The sequence below is a fragment of the Solanum lycopersicum genome, chromosome 11, assembly GCF_036512215.1.
Source record: "Solanum lycopersicum chromosome 11, SLM_r2.1".
In the NCBI taxonomy this organism is placed as follows: Eukaryota; Viridiplantae; Streptophyta; class Magnoliopsida; order Solanales; family Solanaceae; genus Solanum; species Solanum lycopersicum.
In genome coordinates, this window is record NC_090810.1 from 39,410,520 (window position 1) to 39,422,768 (window position 12,249).

General features: G+C 35.3%; 1 pseudogene; it reads left to right on the plus strand.

The window, feature by feature from the left end:
- The first annotated feature begins 1,440 nt into the window (after positions 1-1,440).
- LOC109118897 (putative disease resistance RPP13-like protein 1) lies at positions 1,441-4,779 on the plus strand (annotated as a pseudogene).
- The last annotated feature ends 7,470 nt before the right edge of the window (positions 4,780-12,249 follow it).

Genomic DNA, 12,249 nt, shown 5'->3' on the forward strand with positions numbered 1-12,249 from the left:
GCAATAACAAGGATTTGGGCTACGAACCTATACAAGTGTAGAAGCAAAGAATTAGTACCAAACAACATAGTACTTGGCAAACAACCAAATAAATAATGCAAAACTAGGTAGAAAAGGAGTACTCATTTTATCCTAACCGAACTTCCTCAAACAACAAACTGCGTAATAATCAATTTAACCTAAAAAAATCACAATAAACAACTCACAAGGCTTAACAGTCACAATTCCACAACCAACATGTATCAAGTATGAAATTACAACTATCAAGTTCATCAAAGAACATTAATCAAGTACACTAAACACAAAATTCCAAGATTTATCATGTGCAATATCAATCAAAACTCATGATTATCTCCCATTGTTAATCATTCATGAACTCGCTAGTAATAACATCAACATCAATATCACTCGTCCGTAACCACATTGGCACCCATAACACTTGTCGGAGATGACATTGGCATCAATAAAACTTGCAAGAAATGACATCTACCTCAATAAGACATGTTGAAAAGGACCTCAACATCGATAATCATCACATATCTCATCACGGAGCTCAGAAATTAATGGGAATTTGCAATTTCACACCACAAGAAAGAGACAATAACTCAAGAAAATCAAACTCACAATAATATCATTTCATCAATCATCAAGTTAGGGTTCACAACAAGGAAAATTCACAAAGAATTATTATCAACACGTTGCATTTTTATTTATTAATATCAATCAAGTGAAATGATTGAACACATCACCTCGTTCACATTACTCCCGGCACATGCAAATGAAGGAAAATACTTATGTCTTCTAATTTTACGAGGTTTAGGAGTTTACTTGCCTCAATTTCAATTAGAGACTTGAACCTTCCCCTTACGAACAATGTCCAAAGTCACACAATCTAATTAATTAAGTTATCACAATAAGATTCCAGAAATAACAACACTCAATTCCTAGATTCGCCAAATGGCTCAAATCAACTCAAATATTCAAATCTAAAAATTAGGTTTGAATTCAAAAATCTTTACTTAAAAACATTACTCAAGACATTTGGAACCCATTGGTGAGAAACATATGGAAAAATGATATAAAATCATTTGATAATCACCATTTTACTATGTTCTTGGGTTCTTGAAAATAAACCCCAAATTTTCATTTCAAAACCTAATTTTGAACATTTAAATTTATATATGATATAGAGTAACTAAACATATAAGGTTAGAAAACGAAATATTTCTTCTCAAAAATCCTATTCAAATCGCCTCACCAAAACTCAAAATGATAAAATGAAGTTGAAATTCATTTTTTGAAAAATATTATATCCAGGAGTCCTTCACGATAGGTACCACTAGCCGTGAGTGCGGACAGAAAACTCATAAAAGATCCCACAAACGCACCTGCACACATAATGATTAGACCGCCAACAAACGTGGTCACCTATCTGCGGTCATGGAGGGTTGTCCTCAACAACATAGAACAGAAAATCAGCTAACTCAAAATTATTGAATGGACCTTTGGAATTCATTCTGAACCTCATACACACAAATTGTAGATGTAAATTTACTATACTCGACGTTTTGGGCTCAATGAAATCATCGAGACACGAATCTTATGTCTTCTTGACCCGAGTTCCGTGTAAGTCTTACGAAACAAATCATAATGCCTAAAAAGGCCAAATCAAGTTTGGAACCTCAAAAAAGTCTACCAACTCCTTACCTAGGCATAAAATCATCCCTCGAATCCACTAAAACTCACAGAATTTCGATGCACGCATCCAAGTCCAAATGTTGGCCAAAGTCAACCAAAGTTAAAATTCAATAATATTCCAACATAGGACCTCAAATCTTCAAAAAGACTTAATCTGAAACTGACAACTCCCTTAGACCAATTTCCACATTTCAAAATCGATGGGATTGATAAAATTCTATTCCAACACTCGAATTTTCAAAAGACAATAAAAGTCACTTTTTAACGTACTTTAGCCTTCCAAATTCCAAAACTCTCAAAATCCACAACTTCTTTAACTAAAAACTTGCTATACAATTTGAAAATTCATTCAAAACTGACTCGATCCAATATGAAAAAGGGTAAAAGGATAATTTTATACAAAGAATTTAAAACAATCAACCGAATCATTACACATCTTTAAAAAACAATTCATAGCTTTAAATCATACATGCGTCATTAGATGATTATATTGACTTGACATTTTTCAATATACATATGTAACTAGGGGTGTCCAAAATTGATCCGAAACTGAATCGAACGGCAAACCGAGTCAAATCAAGAAAAATGACTAGTGGTTTGGTTTGACTTGATTTGATGTTGGAAAAAGAACCCGTCTATATTTGGGTGGTTTTGTATCAACTGAAAAAAACCAACCGAGATCAAACCAACCCGACACTATCTATATAGTTTTAAATTTTTATTTTATACATAAAAATACTTACTTTGATATAATTTTGAAAATATCACTAATACTTTTTCATAGTTTTATCTTTTAATATACTTATTTCATTTTTGGAAGTTAGAATTGTTATTGATTTAATAAAGATTATAGTCTATACATGTTGGTAATAATGGTTAACTTTATATAAAAACAAAATTAGTACTAATACAAAAAAGAAAATCAATTCAACAGTAAGAATGACAATACTATTGAATATTTGCTTTTTAGTTTTACATAGATTTAGACAATTAAAATACATGATCTAATTTTACTTTCTTTTAATATTTAGTCATGTAACTAATAATACTTACTAAACTAATTATAGCCTGATTTAGTACTTTAAATTATGATCAATTTCATTATAACGTATTAATTCACAATATTTCTTTTACGCTATTTTTTATGAGTATTATTTGTTGGATATTTTAGTGTCGTTAATCATACCATATTTTTTGTTATTTTTTTGTGAAATAACATAGATAGTTGCATTGTCGTAGGACTAAAGAAATATTTGAAGTACAAATAAATTATATGTTTATATGAAAACTTTATCAAAAAACCCAAAAATTAAAAAAAATCGGAAAAAACTCGAAGTTGAAAACCTCGAGTTTTATTGGTTTGGTTTATATATTCAAAAGTCCGACACACAATGTATGGTTTGCTATTTGAAAAATCCAGACCAACTCAACTAACAAATAGTACTATATATAGTCGAGTACAAATATTTTGAGTTAGAATATGTTACATTCATCTCCTATTTTATCTTCAAAAAATCTATATTTTTTTTCTTTTTTCTGTCAATTGTCAATAATTATATTATTTCTCAAAAAAGAAGAATAAATTCATCACAAGCTTTGTCGTATACTAAAATAATTTGGACATATATCCATTATATATAAAGGAAACATTGTATAAAATAACAAACTATTTATTCATATTAAATGTTATACCAATACTTTATTTTATTTGTTATTTGAAAAGCTAGAAGAAAAATTGCATACAAGTGCAAAGGATTGCCTTTAGCTCTGAAGTCACTTGTTGGTCTTTTACCTTCCAAATCAGAGGTGGATGAGTGGAGGGACATTTTAAGAAGTGAAATTTTGGAGCTTCCAAATTGTTTGAATGGAGTGTTAATGTTGAGCTACAATGATCTTCCTGCACATTTGAGCAATGTTTTGTTTATTGTGAAATATATCCCAAAGATTATCCAATCCACAAAGACAAAGTTATTCACTTGTGGATTGAAAATTGTCTTGTACTACAGTTTCGTTCAGGTAATAGTTACTTCCTTGAGTTGAGATCAAGATCACTATTTCAAATGGTTTCAACGTCTTTTGAAGGAGACTTGGAGAAATTCTCAAACCATGACCTTGAGAATGATTTGGACCACATTGCATCTTCAAAACTTTGTATTAGGTTGTACGAAAATGAAGGATCTCATATGTTGGAACAAAGTCAGCATACGTCCTATTCCAAATCAGAGCAGCTGAGGACATGGATTCTAGTCATGAACTTTCACTCAAATCAGCTAAGAGAGAGGGTGATGCATAATGTATTGACAAGACTAACAACCTTAGCGGTATTTTCATTGTCATGTAATCCATTTTTGGAGTTGCCAAATGACTTATTTTATCGAATTAAAGGGTCCTGAGATTTTTGGATCTTTCCTCGACAATGATTAATAAGTTACAAGATTTCATTTGTGTATTGTATAACCCGGAGACACTTCTCTTGTCATATTGTTCTTTTATTGAGGAGCAACCACTATAAATGGAGAAACTGATTAACTTACATCATCTTAACATACGCTACAGTTCTCTCTTAAATATGCCTCTACATCTGAGAAAGTTGAAAAGTCTCCATGTGCTAATGAGAGCCAAGTTTCTTCTAGGTGGTCCTGGTGGATTGTGCATGGAAGATTTTGGTGAACTGCATAACTTGTATGGATCTCTATCAATTCTAGAGTAGCAAAATGTGATTAATAGAAGGAAAGTTGTGAAGGCAAAGATGAGGGAGAAGAATCATGTTGATAAGTTATCTTTGGAGTGGAGTAGAAGCAGTACTGCTGACAATTCACAAACCGAAAGAGACATAGTTGAAGAGCTACGCCCACACACAAACATAAAAGTAGTCTAAATCACAGGATATAGAGGGACAAAATTTCCAAATTGTCCAGCTAACCTTCGCTTCGTAAGTTGGTGGAATTGTCTCTAAGCTACTGTAAGGATTGTTATTCCTTGCCCCCACTAGGACAACTCCCTTGTCTGAAATTCTTTTCCATTAGAGTGACACATGGAATAACAGAGGTAACGGAAGAATTCTATGACATTTCAGACTAAAAACAGCATTTAACCTCTCTTGAAAAGCTTGAATTTGAATATATATCCGTAGTTGAAGCAATGACATGTACTAGGAAATGGAGATTTCCCTGCACTTTAGAAGATTTAAGTCCAAAGTTTACAATTGATTTTGTGGAATTTTCCTTTGATTGTCTATTAGCTTGATTTGTTCGTTAATCAATAGTTGTTGTAGGAGTTATCCGATATTGTCTTTGTAGTTATTACTGTTTAAATGTTGTGTGTGTATTTTAGTTCATACTTCTTAAAATTTCTTCATTCTAAGTTTTTCTTTCTCCTCCTTATATTAAATATGTGTTGTTTAGTGAAGATCTTCCCATACATAAGTGGATCTAGAGAGGAAGCTATGGGTTGGTAGAGACTGATTGATAACTATACAAAAGTTGAATGATGCAGGTATTCTTTATTGTTATTCCATACAGTACAAATTTATGAAATATAAAAAAATGTTTGTGAGCCATAAATTTATTGTTATTCAATGCATTTTGCTTAAGAGTTGTGTCTGTCTAGAGCTTCTGTAGTAGTTTTAGACATGTTTTTGTGTTTGTTTTATAAGAAAGATGTTCAGGCAACAAGGTGAGGAAACAACTGAAAAAATGCATAACAGGACTTACAGAGGCCATCGATGGTCTGTTGTTTGATCGACGGACCATTGTTGGGAACCATAGATGAGAAGCTCAGGACTTTAGAGACAACTCGGGGAAATTTGAAAAAGTGTGGAACTACGAAAGGAAACGAGATCGGCGGACTGTCCAGGTGGATCGTTGTTTTGATCAGAGAAGGTTTCAGTACCCCAACTTTGAAAAATTCTAAGGATGCTACGATGGAGGGCATCGATGCACCGTGTTGTTGGTTCGTCGTTTGATTCAGAGATTGTGCAATCTGAGGAGAGAAAAATTATTCTAAGTCCTGATTGATGGTTCGTCAGTTGGTCCGTAGATTGATGTCGCGTGAGCTGAGCAAACTTTTTATATTTTAATTCTTTTTAATTTTTACAATGTTTTCTATAAATAGGGGATTAAAACCTCATTTATGGGGTTAGAACCTCTTATTATTTTTTTTACTTTTGTTTGGATATTGATTTTTGAAAATTTTAGCAATCAACCAATTTTTGGATTTGGTTTTAAGTTTTATCTTGCAATTTCAAGTTGATTTTCTGGGTTTCTTTTTATTGATAAAGTAAGTTCTTGATTTCTTATTTACAAACTATGAATCGTGTTCTTGCTTGCATGGGAAACTAAATCCACAAACCTTATTAACAAAGTAGACCTACCAAATAAGCGATTCTCGTATAGGTTCTTGCATGTATTGATAATTCTTTCATTTAGATGTCTTTTTAACTAGTGAATGCATTAGAACTAGCCGTTTCTCTACTTGGCGGAAAAAGAAGGAGTTAATAAGAAAAGAATTATCAACATAGATTTAGTGTAATGCTATCTAATAGGCCAGTGTCGATTTGTGCAAAGTAATAACTAAGTCATATATCGATTATGATGTATAATATGAGGTAAAATAAGGGTTAGTATTTTATAAACATGTAGTTGGACCAAGGTGCGGGGTAAAATTCTCTAGATGTAAGACCAAGGACTTAGTGATACATACCTTACTACCTTACATGCAAAATACTAAGGAAGAATTGCTATTGCTAGGAATACGGCGTTATGAACCTATGGGGAACCCATATACCCTAGTTAGTCTCACAACTTGATAAAACTCAATATTTAATTTTGTTTACTTATTAGCTTAGAATTGTTTAAGAAAATTGTTATATATAAAAATACCCCCTTTTATTACTTTCTTTTGGAAAGACCTTGACTAAATAGAAGTAATAGTGACTTGAAGTCAAGTCTAAACTATTTTCCTTGAGGGATCGACCCCAATCTACTAGTTGGGTTCTTTAGTTGGTTACGATCGCTTATACTTCTTTAGGGAGATATAATTTGAGTGTATCAAATTTTGGCGCCGCTGCCGGGGAATCTGGATTTTATATTAACTTCAATTACATTATTGAAATTTAGTCAATAATTTCCTGATTTTACTTTTTCTTTTTCTTTTTGTTTCTTAGGTCTAGCTCTAGTGTATCCCCTTTGATCCCAAACTTAAGCGCACTTTGAGAAGGATGGAAAATCAACACAACCCACACAACTCTTGCATGGAGACCTTATTCTCGCTATATGGGCATGTGGGTCCTCCAATGACGGTTTCGAGAATAAACCCCTTTCTATGAGAATTTGCATTGAACTACTCATCACCATGAATTTGTGCCTAGGTGGACAAAGGGGTAGGACAAGAGAACCTTCAGATTCAGTAATGTTAACATTGCCTCTATTGTAATCCTGAGGCCGTGGGGTTGCGTGATGCATCCTCAAACCATTATCCAATGTGTTCTCAGCATGAACTTTATTGTGTTCTTCAACCGGCAATGGAGGTTGCTGGAATGCCCCATTAGGTTGCGAGTATTTCCTCTATCACTAATAGGAGATAGTACCATTTGTTTTATCGAGCTTCTCTACAACACTATTCATAGCTAGGATTAGTTAACAGATGTGTTCATGGCAAGGTACTTTCCAGTGTCTAAGAAACTCAACAACAAAGATAAGTTGAATAATTCGATGGTACTACAAGGAGAGTCAGTAAGTAGCTCTTTGGATAGATTTATCGCCTTCCTAAGAGGCGTCCCAAACTACCGCATTGATGATGATTAGCTGAAGAGTACTTCTATAGAGGTCAAGACAATAACAACCAAGCATTTCTTGATACTATTGCAGGTGGCTAATATGGGGAATGTACTTATGCTGAGATTGCAGAGAAGTTGGAAAAGATATCTCGCAACAATAAAGATTGGAGCATTAGAAAGTCATACATTGGGAAAAACACCTTTGGGATACAAGCCACTAACAACCCATCAGCAGATGACATTCGTGAAGAGTTGGCACAAATGAGAACTGAACTTGGGTGGGTATTGAAACATGTGTGTGGAGATGCAGAGAAGGTGAATGTGGTGCACTATTTTACTAAACCACCAATGCTGACAGATTAGTACTATTATGAAGAGGATACTTATGTAGTGAATGATTAGATGGGAGGTGTCAAACCAAACACCCAAAGCTCCACTTAGGAGAATTAGAGCCAAAGTAAAGGAAACCAAGGTCGGAACAATTGTAACTATAACTGAGAGGGTCAATATGTCCGAGATGGGAACTACAACCACGACAACAACTTCAACCGGAGTAACTGTAATAATAGAAATGAGCAGAGTGGGCCCTAGGTTCCACATTATAATAGAGAAATTGCTCTTAGGTACAATGGAGGTAGTATGACGAGACCTGGGGACATGAGACAAAAGATGAGAAGTAGGTTTGATGCTAGTGATGAGAATGTCAAAGAGATTAGAGGTGATCTATCTAACATTGAACAAAAGGTCGATGCACATGCAGTTTCGATTAAGCACATTGTGCTACAGATGACTTAGTTTCTAATACTGTAAACCCTCACCAACATGTCACTCTTCCTACCAACACTATCCATAATCCTAAAAATGATTGTCATTGAATGTCAATTATGACCCGAAGAGGTAAGAAGACCATTTATCCACCTATGCCATCTAAGGTAGAAGATGATATGAGAAAATATGATGAGGTAGTATAGGATCATGGAGAGTTGGTAAAATGGTTAAAGAAGAAGAGGTCTCTCAGAAAGTGGTCCCTATTCCTAGACCTCCACCACCATTCCCTTAAAAACTAGTGAAGAAGACTTAGGATGGTAAATACTGGTAATTTATGATTATGTTGAAACAGTTTTCCATCAATGTCCCTTTGATTGAATCTTTGAAACAAATGTCCGGTTATGCTAAGTTGATGAAGGATATGGCGACAAAGAAGATATCGAAGAGTTTTGAGAATGAGGAGAGAATGCAGTATTGTAGTGTTATTGCTACACGGTCTCTTGTGCAGAAGAAGTAGGTTCCTGGTGCTTTACTATTCCATGCATGGTAGCATTGCTAAACTTTGCTAAGGCACTATGTGATCTAGATTCTAGCATAAATCCTATGCCTCTGTCCATTTATAAGAAGTTAGGCTTAGGTGACCCAAAGCCTACTATGATGCAATTACTGATAGCTGATTGAACAATGAAGAGGCCCATTGGTATACTCCATGATGTGCTTGTGAAAGTGGAGTCATTTGTATTTCCTACCAATTTTGTGATTCTTGACTATGAAGTTAATTTTGAGGTACCCATCATTCTAGGGAGGAAATTCCTTGATACAAGGCATGCATTGGTTGATATGGAAAAGGGCAGATAAAGTTTAGGTTGAACAATGAAGAAGAAACTTTCAACATATATAGGTCCATGAAGTAGAGTGATGAGATCCAAACGGTATCTGTTATATCCAACAGAGTTGAGAGTATCTCTGATGTACAAATGGAAGAGCGACTAGTTTTCAAGGCATTAACTTCAGGATTATGAACTTTGATAGTGATGGTATTGAAGAGTATGGGTCTTTGGTGGCTTCACTTGAACGAAATGAATACCGGTCAAAATCAAAGAAATTGGAGTTACATATGAAGCATCGTGAGTCTCCACCCTCAAAACCATCTATTGAGCACCCCCAAAGTTAGATATTAAGTCTCTACCGCCTCATCTAAGGTATGTGTTCTTAGGTTGAGATAACACTTTGTCTGTGATAATGGCAGCATATTTGAATGGGGCACAAGTGGAGTACTTGGTGGTAGTATTTAAAGGGTTTAAAGGAGCCATTGGGTGGACTTTTGCGGATATTATTCGTATCCCACCAGGTATTTTTTCCCACAAAATCCAACTCATGACCGATCACAAACTGAGTACTGAGCACCAAAGAAGGTTAAACCGACATATGCAAGAGGTACTGAAAAAGGAGATCATCAAGTGGTTGGATGCCGTAGTCATCTACCCTATTGTAGATAGTAGTTTGATGTGTCCTGTTTAGTGTGTACCTAAAAGGGGTGGGATGACAGTGGTGCCCAATGAGATGAATGAGCTTGTTACAATACGGCCAGCGAATGGATGGAGAGTTAGTAAGGACTATCAATAGTTGAAAGCTTGGACCGAGGATGACAATTTCTCCATGCCCTTTATGATTAAATATTAGACAGAGTCGTCGAAAAAGGGTGGTATTATTTTCTTGATAGCTATTCGGGTTACAATAAAATTTCTATTGGCCCTAAGGATTAAGACAAGACTACTTTTACTTTCCCTTCTGGGACATTCACCTTCAAAAGGATGATGTTTGGGTTATGCAATGCATAGACGACCTTCCAACGTTGTATGATGTCAATATTCTTTAATATGGCGGAGGACACTATTGAGGTGTTCATGGATGATATCTCTATAGTAGGAGACTCCTTTGATCGGTGTTTGGGTAAACTGGTTGAGGTACTCAAAAAAAGGTTAAGATTATAAATTGGTGTTTAATTGGGAAAAATGTCTCTTTATGGTAAAAGAAGGTATAGTGTTGGGCAATCACATCACGGAGAAGGGGATAGAGGTTGATCGAGCTATAGTGGAAGTGATACAGAGGCTCCCACCACCCATATCAGTAAAATCTGTGAGAAGTTTTCTTGGATATGGGCTTTTATGGAGGTTTATTAAGGAATTTTCAAAAATTTCACATCATTTGTTCAAACTACTCGAGAAGGAATGTAAATTACATTTTAATGAAGTAGGAAAGTTGAATGAGAAGTTGATATCCGCGCCCATTATTATTTCCCCATATTGGAGGGAGTCATTTTAGGTGATTTATGATGGTAGTAGGGTTGCTCTTGGTGTGGTATTGGGACAGAGAAGGGATCACATCCTTCACCCTACTTACCATGCAAGTAAAGCTCTAAATGAAGCTCAAAAGAACTACACAATAACGAAATAAGAGCTTCTTGCGGTGGTGTTTGCATTCAAAAAAATTTGCTCCGATTTGTTTGACACGAGGGTTATAGTTCATATAGACCACTCCTCGTTGAGGTACTTGATAACGAAGAAGGATGTGAAGCCAAGGTTGATTAGAATGTTGTTATTTCTGCAAGAGTTTGATTTTTAAGTGAAACATAGAAAGGGGACTGAGAATCAAGTTGCCAATCACTTGTCTAGGTTACAGGATGAAGCTATGTGTGAAATAGAAGAAAAGACGAAAATTGATGATGCATTCCCAGATGAACATGTCTTGGCTGCTTCTCAAGATTTGGTCCCATAGTTCTCATATTTTGCAAAATATCTAGCAAGTGATAAAATTCCATCTGAGTTGTCTTTCTATCAAAGGAAATTGTTCATGTTTGATTTAAAGAAGTTCTTTTGGGATGATCCTTACTTCAATCGGAGTTGTGCAGATGGGATTTTTCACTATTGTGTACCAAAGGTTGAGATGTTGAGTGTTTTGGAGGCATATCACTCCTCGTCTGTGGGTGGGCACTATAGTGGTATCCGGACTGCGCATAAATTCTTGCATTATGGGTACTATTGGCTATCCATTCACCAAGATGCTCACGAGTTTGCCAAATTTTGTGATTTGTGCCAACAAGATAGAAGGATCTCTAAAAGGCAAGAGCTCTCTTTCAATCCTATTCTGGTGTATGAGTTATTTGATATATGGGGCATTGATTTTATGGTCCCATTTGTGAGTTCTCATAGAATGAAGTATATACTTGTGGAGGTTGACTATGTGTCAAAATGGGTGGAAGCAATAACACTTCCTTACAATGAAGGAAAGAGTGTCACCGCATTCTTGAAAAAGAATATCTTTTCCATATTTGGCACACCTAGGGTCATTATTAGTGATGGTGGCTCTAACTTTTGTAATAAGTTGTTCAAAGGGCAATTGGAGAAATATGGGGTTCTCCATAATGTGGTTACTCCTTATCATCCACAGACAAGCGGAGAAGTTGAGGTCTCCAATTGAGAGATCAAGCAAATTCTGGCGAAAACGGTGAATGCTAATAGAACAGATTGGTCAAGGAGGTTTGATGATGCTCTTTGGGCCTACCGCACTACATAAAAGACTCCCATAGGTATGTCTCCATAACAACTTGAATATGAGAAGACTTGTCACTTGCCGGTCGAATAAGAACACAAAGCAATGTGGGCAATGAAGAAACTGGAGATATATCGAAATAAAGAGGCAGAACAAATACTAAATGGGTTGAATGAGGTTGATTAGTTTTGACTCAAGGCCTATGAAAGTTTAGCCATCTTCAAAGAGAAGATGAAAAATTATCACGACCAAAGAATTCAAAAATGAGAATTTGTGTTTGCTGATTTGGTGCTTCTATTAAACTCTAGACTATGCTTGTTTTTGGGAAAACTCAAGTCCAAGTGGATAGGGTCATTCCTCATCACTAAGATGTTCTCCCATGGAGCGGTTGAGTTGGATAATAAGAAGAGCACAAAGTTCACAATCAATGGGCAAAAGATTAAGATCTACCCGGG